Source organism: Ranitomeya imitator, chromosome 5, assembly GCF_032444005.1.
Source record: "Ranitomeya imitator isolate aRanImi1 chromosome 5, aRanImi1.pri, whole genome shotgun sequence".
Taxonomy (NCBI): Eukaryota; Metazoa; Chordata; class Amphibia; order Anura; family Dendrobatidae; genus Ranitomeya; species Ranitomeya imitator.
The window spans coordinates 203,300,943-203,315,684 of NC_091286.1; the positions used below are offsets into that span (position 1 = coordinate 203,300,943).

Here is a 14,742-nt window from a genome sequence, read left to right on the forward strand (position 1 = left end):
AGCTAGAAGAAGTCAAGATCCCTATTAATCAAATTCAACATCGATATTCAATTTTGTTTATTGTAATTTTTTTGGGAACAAAAAAAAATTGTAATTTTTATTTCTGGTTAACAAAAAAAATTGTTACTTTATTATGGTTATTTTTCGATCAAATAAGTATTGTTTTTAGAAAATTTTTAATGATTGATTCTTCTCCATCCCATTGTCCAGTGCCCATACACCCATCACACTATGTCCATGCTATAGTCCAGCACCCATATACCCATGACACTACCTCCATCCCATAGTCCAGCACCCATATACCCATGACACTACCTCCATCCCATAGTCCAGCGCCCATATAGCCATGACACCGTACAACATAGAGTCCTTGTCCACTAAGTACGTAAAGTATATAAAAATCAGAGATGACATTTGATCAACATTAATTTATTTAACAAGCAACTAAATTTTGACAAACAGTTGTAACGTTTTTTTCAATATGAAAAACAGAATTTGGCGGCAACTTGACCATTGAAACTATAAATTTTTTTACAAACAATTGCATCTTAATGCAAGTAGGTGTATTCCTGCGAATACCCATAGGAGCTACTTATGTCTGTAATGAAATTTTGACTTGCAGATGGTCCCAGGCTTGTGTTTCCTCCTCCAGAAAAATTTAGTGCCGATTGGGTGTAGGAAGATGCCCTAGATTGAGGTTCTCTGGGTTTCGGTCGTGGGCAAAAGAGTCCAAAAACCCCCGTCAATGCATCCTCATATGACTGAATTGGAGCAGGGTCCTCCAGAGTGGTGAGGGACGTTTGGCACAGAGACATGAAGAGAGACTGCCTATCCGGTGGCAGTGAGCGTGCCTTTCAGGCAATGGTCAAAGCAAAAATATCACATTGGTCCTCAGTTGAGGATTGTTTTAGTAAATCGAGTGTGTCACTTGCGATCTTCTCAGTTTTATCCTCATTCTTTTTTTTTTTTTTTTAATGGACTCTCCTGCCACCGGATAGGCAGCTCTCTTCTCCGTTACCACAGCTTCTGCTGTACCAGATGATCCAACAGCTGCTGCAGTTGATGTGCCTGCAGCAGCTGCTGGACATGCGGCACCAGCAGAAGCTGAGGTAAGAGATGGAGAAATTGTCCCTCCCGCTCCCGAGGAAGTGCCTGCTCCATCAGTGTCTGCTCCATCTTCGGAGTTGTCATCCACAGGAGGCGGGGTAGAAAGGTTTCCCTCAGTCCTGTGTGAGAAAAGGAAAAAAATAATTAATTATGACCGCTGCGGAGGAGCAACATTTTTGGAACAGCATAAAGGCCGCTTACTCCAAAACGCTGTTCACTTTTTTGCATGTGTGCTGATAATGCATGTTTTCATTTAACACATGCGTTATCACCACATGCTATCCAAACAATGTGCTAGTTATCTTGCATAGTCAAAGTGCCAACACAAGAAAAATAGACACGGTGTGGTGCCATAGCTCTCACAACTCCATCTTTGGAATCATAGAGCAGACAGGATTTCTGAAAATCCTCTCTTCACTATGGTATAACATCTGGATGCTGTGTATTGAACGCTGCGGCAGGACACAGCGTTCAATACGCAGCCAACTGTGCTACACCACATGGCAACATTGATGAAGCTACATAAATATTAGTGGTTTATAACCTACCTCCGCAAAGTCCGGCTTGTGAGCAGGAATTGCAGCTCATCATAAAAGGGAAAGGTTTTGCGGCTTGGTGATGATCCACTCCGGTCACATGAATTTATAAATTTGTTGAACCGGTCCCGAACTGACCTCCATCTTTGCTTAACATGTTTTTCTAAGAAAAAAAACATATATATATATATATATATATATATATATATATTGTCAAAGTAAATTTATAATAAACTCTAATAATAATCGGTAACATTATAATTACCAATTTCCAATTGGTTGGCAATGGACAGGGAATCCCACTCCGGATAAAGGTCCCTCAGAATCTTGGTCCAGCAATGGTCACAGAAATATTTGTCCTTGTAGGACACATCAGCGGCATCCCAAATACAAGGTATATCGCGAACCTACAATGAATAGAATAGTGTCATTAAATACTATATCCAACTGATAAGTAATCTTAAAGGAAACCTGTCACCCCCAAAATCGAAGATGACCTAAGCCCACCAGCATCAGGGGCTTATCTACAGCATTCTGCAATACTGTAGATAAGCCCTCCATGTTTCCTCAAAGATGATCAAAAGAGGTTAGATTATACTGACACAGGGGTGGTACCGGTCCGATGGGCGTCGCGGTCCGGTCCAGCGTCTCCCATCTTGTTGTGATGACGTCCTCTTGTATTCACGCTGCGGCTCCGGCGCAGGTGTACTTTGTCTGCCCTGTTGAGGGCAGTACGTTGCATTACTGCAGTACGTTGCTGTGCCCTCAACAGGGAGATAAGCCGCAGCGTGAATACAAGAGGACGTCATCATAACAAGATGGGAGGGGCTGTACCGGACCGTGACGCCCATTGGACCGGTACCGACCCTGGGTGAGTATAATCTAACCTCTTTTAATCATCTTTGAGGATACATCGGGGGCTTATCTACAGTATACCAGAATGGGTAGATAAGCCCCTGATGCCGGTGGGCTTAGCTATACTTCCATGTTGGAGTTAAGAGGTTTCCTTTACAGCACAAATGTTTCAAAATTTGGATATATATTAACATCACCCCTACCCTAACCCAAAGTCAAACAAACAAGGCACACACCAAATTATGTCAGTTTCACACGTCAGTGGCTCGGGTACGTGTGGTGACAGTTTCCTCATGTACCGGAGACACTGACTCACGTAGACACATTAAAATAAATGTGGCTCTGCAGATTTCAGTGTGATATCACACACCATGTGTCCCTTTGCAAAACACGGAGACATGTCAGTGTTTGTGGGAGCACACGGATCACACGGACCCATAAAGTAAATGGGTCCGTGTAAACACGTACCGCACACGGATGCTGTCTGTGTGCCATCCGTGTGCATTTTTTCTGTCATAGTGTTAACATTTAAAAAATTGTTGCAATACAAGGACACACGCACAGCACACAGACACAAAAGCAGACACACGGACATCACACGGATCCCTCACACGGGACCCCCCAAAAAAAATTACGTAGGGTCCCCCTATATTTTTTGGCCAGAAAGGCTAGGCAGACAGCTGCAGACCAATATTTGTTGCCAGGGAAGGGGTTAAAATACCCATGGCTGTTCCCAGGCCATGAATATAAGCCCACAGCTGTCTGCGTAGCCTTTCTGGCACTAAAATATAAGGGGCACCGAAAAAAAAAGTGTTGGGGTCCCCCTATATTTTTAGGCCAGAAAGGCTACGCAGACAGCCGTGGGCTTATATTCATAGCCTAGGAAAGGGGCCATGGATATTTGCCCCCCCCCCCCTGGCTACAAATAGAAGCCCGCAGCCGCCCCAGAAGAGGCGCATCAAAAAGATGCGCCAATTCCGGCACTTAGCCCCTCTCTTCCCACTCCCATATAGCGGTGGGATATGGGGTAATGAGGGGTTAATGCCACCTTGCTATTGTAAGGTGGCATTAAACCCGGTTAATAATGGAGAGGAGTCAATAAGACGCCTATCCATTATTAATCCTATGAAAGGGTTAAAAAAAGCACAAACACTAGAAAAAAATATTTTAATGAAATAAAGACACACACTTTTTCACCAGTCTTTTATTTCACGCTCAATCCACCTGAAGACCCTCGACCTGCAAAAGAAAGAAAAAAACAAACCAAATTCATACTCCCTGTCCCTGTCCGCAGAAATCCATCGAGGGTCCCACGAAAATCTGCCATGGAGAACAGACACATCCGGAGATGTGTCTGCTCTCCACGGCTGCAGTAACACACTGACAGAAGCCATAGCTCCTGTCGGTGTGTAACTGCGCATGCGCGAGCGAGTATACCGGCGTTAATTGACCCCGGCACTCTCGCTTTATGGCAGTGCTGCGTGGGAAAGTTCACACGCAGCTGTACTGCCGTAAACAGAGCAGGCGATCGGCGTGGGACACTCGGTTTAGGATTCTGCGGACAGGGAATATGGATTTGCTTTTTTGGGGGATTTTTTTCTAGGGGCGAGGGCTTCGCGTACCTGTATGTGCTGTATGGTGAGTATATACTCTGTTATATGTACTGTCTGTCATGTATGTTACGTTTATTGTATGTGTATTGTGTGTGATGTGTTTTGTGTTACTTACAATTGTGCTAAGTCGCCGGACACAGGGACAACTCTCCCATCCTAATACCGGATGGGAGTAGTAATCCCATATGGCGATTTAGCACAATTGGGTGGCACTATCGTCGCATGGGGACACACACACACAGACTTCACACACATATACACAGACACACAAACACTGATACACACACATACATACCAAATCGATCAAGTGACCGACATCGATCCCCATTCGACGATATCCCTCCATGATGACAGCCACACTCTGCCCACGCACGTCCGCCCACGCACTTCCTCCCGCTTCCCTGCACTTCCTGCTGCAGCGGTTTCTACACGCCAAACCGCAGAAAACCCGCAGATATTTTTTCATCTGCGGGTTGTACTGCGGGTTTGACCCTCACAATAGAGGTCAGTGGGTGCAGAACCGCTGCAGTTCCGCAGAAAGAAGTGACATGCTGCGGAATGTAAACAGCTGCATTTCTGCGCGTTTTTTTCTGCAGCATGTGCACAGCGGTTTGCGGTTTCCATAGGTTTACATGTAAATGGAAACGCAATGGAAACTGCAGCGGACCCGCAGCGGCAGAATCGCTGCGGTTCCGCGGTAAAAACCGCAACGTGTGAACATGGCCTAAGGCCTGGGCTGGGTCCGGGGGCCACCAGAAGGTGAGTATTATAACTATATTTTATTCCCAGAGCCTGGAGGAGAGTCTCCTTTCCTCCACACCCAGGTACCATCTGCACATGATCCGCTTACTTTCCGCATGGTGGGTATAGCCCCATGTGGAAAGTAAACGGATCAATACATTCCTATGTGTGCAGAATTGCCGCAATTCCGCACAAAGAATGAGCATGCTGCATATTTTTCCGCGATGTGATTCTGTTGCGGAAAAATACGCAGCATTAGCACAGGATTGCGGAATTCCATTGAATTCAATGGGTTGTGTTGTGTAGGCGTTTTCGCAGAGTTTTCGCTGTGAAAAAGCATGGCAAAAACGCAACGTGTGCACATAGCCTTAAAGTTTGTTGACAGGGACAACACACTTATTCAACATCATGCTCTTCTTATAAAGGACATGGAAGGACAAAAAAACAAAAGACTGTTGGATATGTACACACAGCCTAGTATCTGCAAGGACCTTACTGTACTTAGCCTTACCCCTGGAGCCAAGGAAGGTATTAACACCACATTGCATACAACAAGGAGACTTGGACTCAGATTTTCTAGGTTCCCTGAGGTTCTTAATGAGACTAATACAGTACAGAAAATGCAAATTTTATTGTTTTGTTTATTGCTTTATGTAGCTGTAAAAGTGCTAATATATGCATTACATAAGCTATTGAATAATGTATGTGTAAGGAAAAAAAATCTAAGGCTGAGCCTTCCATAGTGTATCATAGACCCTGGATGACCACTGCTGACGGAGGAAGTGAGTGTCCACACTGAGGGTGGATGGGTGAAGCAGGTAGAAAGCCCCCTTATGGGTACTAGACCCATGAAACAGTAGCTCCTTTGTGGACATCAGCTGACCCTGTGGCAGAGGTTATACCATTTACAAAAGGGGGAAATTGATATAGAAGGGTTAATGTTTTGTCTTTAATTTGCCTTTTGCCTTTAATTGCTAGAATGTGTTTAGCTGTGCAAACAGTCTGGTAGTCTCCTCTAAAAGGATACTATACTTCTTATCATATACGTTTTCAATTGTCAGCAAACAACATGTTCTGGGAACATGGTAAATAAAGATCAGCATGACCTGGGGTAACAAGGGGGGCTACATGAAGTACATTGAGTTACATTTGTTGTAAATGGTATAAAATACTGCCTCATGCTCCATTAGATCAGATAAAGTGATTTTGCTCACAACCTGTGTGCAGTTTCCTTTTTCTCCAAGCGCACTTGTCAATGAAGGGCGTAACCTCCTGATTTGGCCTCACTGGTTATCTGGCATATCTGACAGTGGGTCAGAACACAAACTGCTCATAAATGCGATTTAATCCCCCCCAAAAAAATATTTGTTTAAAAAATTGCGTTTCTTTATCTAGCAGTTGTGCGACTGGCACAATCTGGGTACAGATAATCTTACATGACAATTCAGCAAAGGCAATAATCTTCATTACTCCGCATTTGGAGTATGTCAGCAAGGTGATTGAAAAAAAATCATAATTTTCTATTGGTTTAAAAAATAGCGTATCTTAATGTAGCAGTTGTGCAACTGGTGCAATCCGGGTACAGATGATCTTACGTGACAATTTAGCAAGGGCAATAATCTTTATTACTCTGCATTTGGAGTGTGTCAGTAAAGCGATTGAAAAAAAAAAAATCATAATTTTCTATTGGTTTAAAAAATAGTGTTTCTGTATCTACCAGTTGTGCGAATGGCGCAATATGGATAGAGATAATCATACTTGATATTTTAGCTGGGGCAATAATCTTCATTACTCCGCATTTGGAGTGTGTCAGCAAGACGAGTGAAAAAAAATCATAATTTTCTATTGGTTTAAAAAATAACGTATCTTCATCTAGCAGTTGTGCGACTGGCGCAATCTGATGTAGTGCGGCGGTGTTCACACCGTGCAGAAATAAGGCAGTGACCCAGTAACATTCTTTAATTTTCAAAACTTACAAATGAAAACAACCAGCATCCTTCAGATCGCAGCCGGGGTGTCAAAACAGTCCATACCCGAGAACGGTTGCTGAGGGCAAATTGCACTACCGTGTCACGCTGTGGGGGCGCCAGGCTTTTGCTTCCCTTGGCTCTGTGTTAACTGCTTATGCAGCGCACCAGGGTTCCGGTCGTTGCAGTGATATCATTTTCCTCTAGTGGGGAGTGATGTTACGTTTGGAGGCAATAAAGGAGATCTCTTTACCAGGTACCACAAAGCATACAACACATTTCATACTCTAGTCCACCAGGGGGAGCTATGCTCCTATTTATTAGGGCACTCTTCACAATTAGGTAAAACTGGTGGCCTGGAGAGGAAGTTAGGCAGTTGCTGTCTGAGCTCCGCTCAGGTAGTTGGTCCCTGACAGGGGTGGGAGCCTGTCAGAGGCCTAGACAGAAGGTCACGGAGCTGCGCCTACCTCACGTGAGGCAGTTCCTAAGAAAGGACACGAACAGAGAACTGTATTGTAGAAAGTGAGAAGAAGTCATAGCAAAGGAGTGGAAACCAGAAGGAGTTCTGCCCTGCACAAGCGCAGGATCCCGGTAGCCGGAACACCGAGGAAGCAACAGTCCTTTATGCCTTGCTCCAGAGACCGGCAGGACAGCTAATTTCACGTTACTGATCCAACCCATACCAAGGAGGCAAGGTGGCACCCACGAGATGCCAGGGCATCATAGAGTCCCTGTAAAAATCCTCAAGCCGCCGGTCATACGGGTTGTCCTATCCATCTGGGGAACAGGAAGAGAGACATAACATCTACAAAACAACACCAAGGTGCTATAGGAAGGCTACTAATTTCCACCTGAATAAGGGGACTCTGGATTTGCCTCCAAACTGGCCGGACTCTGCCTGCCCTGTGATCTGGTGCTCTGGAATGTGGATGCTGAAGTCTACAGTAAAAAGGTAAAGAGACTGCAACCTTGTGTCCTTGTTCTTCACTGCACCTCACACCATCCACCATCTACACACTGGGAAGCCCTGGGGACATACTTCACCTGTGGGAAGGTATCCCATCTAGCTGCCATAACATCACCCCAGCGGACCCCTTAAAGCAGCGTCGGTCACCCTGAACGAATACCACAGGTGGCGTCACGAACATTTCCCCTTTAAAGACCTTTCCCTTTATACACGGACGTCTCGAGGGCCAAGGACAAGGTCAGCCACCGTGACATCCCCCTTGAGAACCGAAGGACCCGGTACCGAGTACCCCACTGCCCACGGGGGCGCTCCACTTACAAAAGCTGGATGTGGCAGAGCCACCTGCTCTGCAGCTTGCAAACTAGCACTGACACACCCATACCTTTGCTGCAGGGTTGTTAAAATGGAATCTGTGGCCATGGGCCACTTGTTAGACCCAGCTGGAGGGAGTGAAGTGCCCCACTACCATCATGTAGTTCACTCCAAAAATAAAAGCCCTTAAAGGGAACCAGTCACCACTAGGGTTGAGCGACCTTGACCTTTTTGGAGTCGAGCCGTGTTTCGCGAAACCCGACTATCTTAAAAGTCGAGTCGAGTGGAATCGGCCGATTATCGCGAAAAGTCGGGTATCGACCGAAACACGAAACCCAATGCAAGTCAATGGGGGAGCATAGTCGGCAGTGAGTAGAGGCCAGGAAAACACCTACACTGCCCATTTTAAAGGCAAAAACATCCATTCTTGTTACAGAAACTTGTCAATCGTAATTTAGCTTATAATAATTGGAAGGCATTTGAAATTGGGGGTCATTTGGCTAAAGTTGTGGGGGGTAGGGCTGGTTCAAGTAATTAGTGGGCCCAGTAAATCTGGGCCACGTCACGGCAGTGGAGCAGGGAGAGGTAAGTATTTCAACTTTGCAAGTGCTGTGATCCTGAGCAAGCAGGGGGGGCCCACTCGTTGGCATTGGCACTGGCACAGGGCCCCTCAAAGTACAGCGGTGTGTTTGCACAGCGGGGGCGCCTCCCACCGGCAGCGACACTTTTGCGTACTATGAGGGGCCCTGTGCCAGTGACGTCGCCAACGAGTATTCCTCCCCCCACCTGATGAAGGAACCTGCACCTTCATCTGCACCTTCCTCTTTGTCCCCGTGTAAGGTGGTATGGTATGCGGGAAGGGGGACCTGACTTTCAGCAGGGTCACAATCTTGCAATGTAGCGTGCACGGGGAATGTTGCATTATGGGTCAATGTACCAGCAGACTCATCTATCACTGGCTGAGCAATGGGCAGGATGAGGGGGGAACAGATATGGGCCCAAAGAATAAAGTGGGCTAAATGCAGTTCAAAATTGTTAACAGGACTAACCAGGGGACATTGTTTTGTTCAGTGGAAGACAACTGGAATGAGAGGCTGACACAGAGAGTAGGCCCAAATCTGTAAGTAGTCTAAATGCAGTTCAAAATTGGCAAGAGTAGTAAACAGGCGGCACAGCTTTGTTCAGTGGAGGAGAACAGCAAGGAGTGGCAGACACCGATAGTAGGCCCCAACCCAACTAGTAGGCCAAATGCAGTCTAACATTAACAACTACTTAACGAGAGCCTGAAAATGGAATTTCAGGACAGGAAACCAGGAGAACAGCAAGGAGCGGCAGACACTGTTAGTAGGCCCCAAACCAACTAGTACGCCAAATGCAGTTGTTCCATTTAAGCACTATTTAACAAGAGCCTGAAGATAGAAGCTTAGGAAAGGCAACCTGGAGAACACCTTGGAGCAGAAGACACCGTCTCTACACCCCATACCCAATTTGTAGGCCTAATGCAGTGTAGTTTTCACCAACTACTAAACGAGAGTAGGAAGATCGAAGCAATGTGGACGAAACATGGGGAACACCTTGGGGCGGCAGACACCGTTAGTAGGCCCTACCAAAGTTGTAGCCCCAATGCAGTTTTAAAATTCCTAGAGGCTGAAAACAAGACTATTGACGCTCTGCTTTTTTCAAAGGAAGACAGCTGTATTGAGTGGCGCAGACAGACACAGGTAGTAGGCCTTAAACCAAAAATGTGGCTCACTGCAGTTTAAAAAAGGTTACAGGGGTACACAGGCAGCATTGCTCTGGGCAGTGGATGACAATTTCAATAGTGGACCGCAGACAGACTTTGTACGCCTACTATTAAAAAAAGGATGCTCTATGCAATTAAAAATAGGTTCCAGGGGTACACGGGCAGCAGTGGTCTGGTCAGTGGAGGCCTAGTGGAAGGAGGGACCGCAGACAGGCTTCGAAGGCCTAACATAATAAAATTGGACTGGCTGTAGGCAATTTAAAATTGGTTCCAGGGGTACATGGGCAGCAGTAGACAGGTCAGTGGAGGCCTAGTGGAAGGAGGGACCGCAGACAGGCTTCAAAGGCCTAACATAATAAAATTGGGCTTGCTGTAGGCACTTTTAAATAGGTTCCAGGGGTACACGGGCAGCAGTGGTCTGGTCAGTGTAGGAGTAGTAGAAAGGCACTTTATAATTGGTTCCAGGGGTACACAGTCAGTGTAGGAGTAGTAGAAAGAACGGGCCGCAGACAGGCTTCTAAGGCCTAACATAATAAAATTGGGCTGGCTGTAGGCAATTTAAAATTTGTTCCAGGGGTACACGGGCAGCAGTAGACAGGTCAGTGGAGGCCTAGTGGAAGGAGGGACCGCAGACAGGCTTCGAAGGCCTAACATAATAAAATTGGACTGGCTGTAGGCAATTTAAAATTGGTTCCAGGGGTACATGGGCAGCAGTAGACAGGTCAGTGGAGGCCTAGTGGAAGGAGGGACCGCAGACAGGCTTCGAAGGCCTAACATAATAAAATTGGACTGTAGGCACTTTATAATTGTTTCCAGGGGTACACGGGCAGCAGTGGTCTGGTCAGTGGAGGCCTAGTGGAAGGAGGGACCGCAGACAGGCTTCGAAGGCCTAACATAATAAAATTGGACTGGCTGTAGGCAATTTAAAATTGGTTCCAGGGGTACATGGGCAGCAGTGGTCTGGTCAGCGGAGGCCGATTGTAATGAGTGTCTGCCAGTTAGTAGTCCAAAACAATAAATAAATGTGGATGTCTCGCATTAAAACAAAACGAAAACACTAAAGGGTGCAATCATTAGGTACAGGAGTGGGATCCTCTGCGTAGTTTCAGACCTACTAATTTGGCGCAAAGTATTTACTTTGGTAAATAGAGGACACTGCCCCTGACTATGTTAAGTACCATCATACATGTCAACAAAATGGTATTGTCAGTGGCAGGAATGGAAGGATGTCAGCGCATAGACTAAACATTGGTGGAAGTGTGAGAGATAACTGTGGAAGTGGTAGAGCAATGTTTGACCTGGGGGTGGGTGAACTCTCTTGTGGCCGGCGGTACAGGCCCAGGTCCCCTCATGTTACAACAGTGTGTCTGACGTTGGGTGCGCACCACCACCGCCAGAGACACTTTATTGTACTATGAGGGACCTAGTGGCAGTGCTGTCGACCAAAAGCGGGCACACCCACCTCTTCAGACAAACAGCACTCTCACGGGTGCTTGCGCCAAGTCGCGATACCACGGCCCCGTGTAGGGAGTTTGGCCATTTAGGGAGGTGTAAACATGTCGTATGCTGGACAATCAGCTGCAGCAAATTAAGACATTAGAAAAGTAATTCACAGTAGTCCACAGGCAAGAGCTTTTCATAGGAAAGCTAGGTGTCGGCCGGGCAAGGTGGGGCAAAAGAATTCGAAATCCAGTTGTGGTTCATTTTAATGAATGTTAGATCATCAACATTTTGGGTAGCCAGACGAGTCCTTTTTTCGGTTAATATTGAACCTGCAGCACTGAATACTCTTTCTGATAGGACACTAGCTGCCGGGCAAGCAAGCTCCTGCAATGCATATTCTGCCAATTCTGGCCAGGTGTCTAATTTGGATGCCCAGTAATCAAATGGGAATGACGGTTGAGGGAGAACATCGATAAGGGATGAAAAATAGTTTGTAACCATACTGGACAAATGTTGTCTCCTGTCACTTTCAATTGATGCAGCAGTACCTGTCCTGTCTGCGGTCATAGCAAAATCACTCCACAACCTGGTCAGAAAACCCCTCTGTCCAACACCACTTCTGATGTGTGCACCCCTAACACTCCTGGTCTGCTGCCCCCTGGAGCTCGTGTGAGAACGATCACGGGCGCTGTGTGCTGGGAATGCCTGAAGCAAACGGTCAACAAGAGTTGATTGTTTGGTTGCCAATATTAGTTCCAAGTTCTCATGTGGCATAATATTTTGCAATTTGCCTTTATAGCGAGGATCAAGGAGGCAGGCCAACCAGTAATCGTCATCGTTCATCATTTTTGTAATGCGTGTGTCCCTTTTGAGGATACGTAAGGCATAATCCGCCACGTGGGCCAAAGTTCCAGTTGTCAAATCTGCGTTTGTGATTGGTTGAGGGGCAGTTTCAGGCAAATCTACGTCACTTGTGTCCCTCAAAAAACCAGAACCCGGCCTTGCCATGCCACCAATTTCCAGTGCCCCCGGGAAAGCTTCCTCATTAAAAATATACTCATCCCCATCATCCTCCTCGTCCTCCTCATCCTCCACCTCCTCTTCGCCCGCTACCTCGTCCTGTACACTGCCCTGACCCAGTGGCGTAGGAAGGGCGATGCGGGGGGGTCGGTCCGCCCCGGGCGGCACAATGCGGGGGGCGGCCGGCGCTGCAGGAGAAGAAGAAAAAAAAAAAAAAGACGCCCCTTTAAATCTTCGGGCGGCGCCGTCCGCCGCCACGACCAGGGCCAGCTCCCCCCACCACCGGGCCCCGCCCCCGCCCCCCGCTCTAATACTCACCTCTCCTGGTTCCTGCGGCTTCAGCGTCCTCTGACTCTGCGACGTCTCAGAGCAGAGGGCGCGATGACGTCACTACTGTGCGCGCCGCTCTGCCTCTCTGTCCTGAGCGTCGCAGAGCCGGAGAGACGCTGACTGGCTGCACCGGACCTGCGCTAGGAACGGGAGAGGTGAGGATTTTACTTTTTTTTTTTCTTTATGTCTGACTGTCTGGGGGCAATGCTGGACAAACTGGGGCAATACTGGAGACCATGGGGCAGATTGCTGGACACACTGGGGCAATACTGGAGACCATGGGGCAGATTGCTGGACACACTGGGGCAATACTGGAGACCATGGGGCAGATTGCTGGACACACTGGGGCAATACTGGAGACCATGGGGCAGATTGCTGGACACACTGGGGCAATACTGGAGACCATGGGGCAGATTGCTGGACACACTGGGGCAGTACTGGAGACCATGGGGCAGAATGCTGGACACACTGGGGCAGTACAGGAGACTATGGGGCAGATTGCTGGACACACTGGGGCAATACAGGAGACCATGGGGCAGATTGCTGGACACACTGGGGCAATACAGGAGACTATGGGGCAGATTGCTGGACACACTGGGGCAATACTGGAGACCATGGGGCAGAATGCTGGACACACTGGGGCAATACAGGAGACCATGTGGCAGAATGCTGGACACACTGGGGCAATGCTGGACACTGGGGCAGATTGCTGGACACACTGGGGGTAATATGCTGGACACACTGGGGCAATGCTGGACACTGGGGGTAATATGCTGGACACACTGGGGCAGACTGCTGGACACACTGGGGAAAGGCTGGACACTGGGGCAGATTGCTGGACACACTGGGGGCAGTGCTGGACATACTGGGGCAGATTGCTGGACACACTGGGGGTAATATGCTGGACACACTGGGGCAGATTGCTGGACAACATGGGGGTAATATGCTGGACACACTGGGGCAGATTGCTGGACAACATGGGGGTAATATGCTGGACACACTGGGGGCAGGACTTGAGGCATGGGCAGAATGTAGACACGGGGCATGATTGGAGACACGGGGCATGATTGGAGACACGGGGCAGGATTGGAGACACGGGGCAGGGTTGGATCATGGGGCAGGATGGATACGATGGAGACAGATGGGGCAGGATGGGGAGATCATATGGGGTAGAATGGATACTCATGAGGGCAGGATGCGAGAACATATGGCTGGAGCCAGGAATGAGATAAACGGGGCCAGGGTGGGGAATAGTGTTACCATAGGGGATAATTAAGGGATATTATTACTGCAGTGATGTATTTATTTTATTTTTTGAGTATACTGTTTTAAATGGGGGGCAGGCCTGTTACTGTGCAGAGTGACACTATATCACCTTTTTTTCTTCATGTGGTGTAATGTAGAAGTTGTGAAAAATTAAGTAATGTGTTCTGCAAGCGGAGCTCGAGATAACTGTGTTATTTCCTGCAGAAACGAGTCCTGGCTGGAAGGAATGATGGCGGTCTGTGCTGGATGAAAGATGAAGGACTTCACCTAGAGACGTCACTGGTGAGTCAGTGTTACCTATACACTGACACTATACACTGTATACTATATAGAGGTCCTGTGTATAATGTCACCAGTGATCTCTGTATTACCTCTACACAGACACTGCATACTAAGTACAGATCTCCTGTGAATACTGGCACTTATGGTGATAGTATTGTGGTTTTTTTTTTTATTACTGATCAGTATTGTAGTATTCAGTCACTATGTGGTGGTAATATGTGGTCTGGAAATGGTGCGGTGGTATTTGTCCCTTGTATGTAGTATTATTCGGTCACTATGTGGCCTGGTCATGGTGTGGTGGTATTAAGTCACAGGTGTGGCATGTGGGGGTGACACCATTAGGCCCAGTTTAAGTTCTACAAAACAGGAAAACCATTTTTGGTAACCTTTGTGTGTATTGAGCCGGGGGGGGGGGGCGCCAAACTCGGGAACAGCCCCGGGCGGCAAAAGCTCTAGCTACGCCTCTGCCCTGACCAGACAATGGCTGACTATCATCAAGGCTTTCCTCTTCCTCTGGTGCAGACGCCTGATCCTTTATGTGCGTCAAACTTTGCATCAG

The 14,742-nt window shown here is 47.4% G+C and overlaps 1 long non-coding RNA gene across 1 annotated transcript in view; it reads right to left on the bottom strand.

Moving 5' to 3' along the window:
- Positions 1 to 520: 520 nt before the first annotated feature.
- LOC138680620 (uncharacterized) overlaps positions 521 to 14,742 on the bottom strand; it is a 70,133-nt gene continuing 55,911 nt past the window's right edge. Inside the window, exons 2-4 of the long non-coding RNA XR_011321692.1 lie at positions 1,909 to 2,050; positions 1,656 to 1,806; positions 521 to 1,226 (exon numbers count right to left, since the gene is read on the bottom strand). This is a non-coding gene — a long non-coding RNA (uncharacterized lncRNA). The remainder of the gene's footprint in view (positions 1,227 to 1,655; positions 1,807 to 1,908; positions 2,051 to 14,742) is intronic.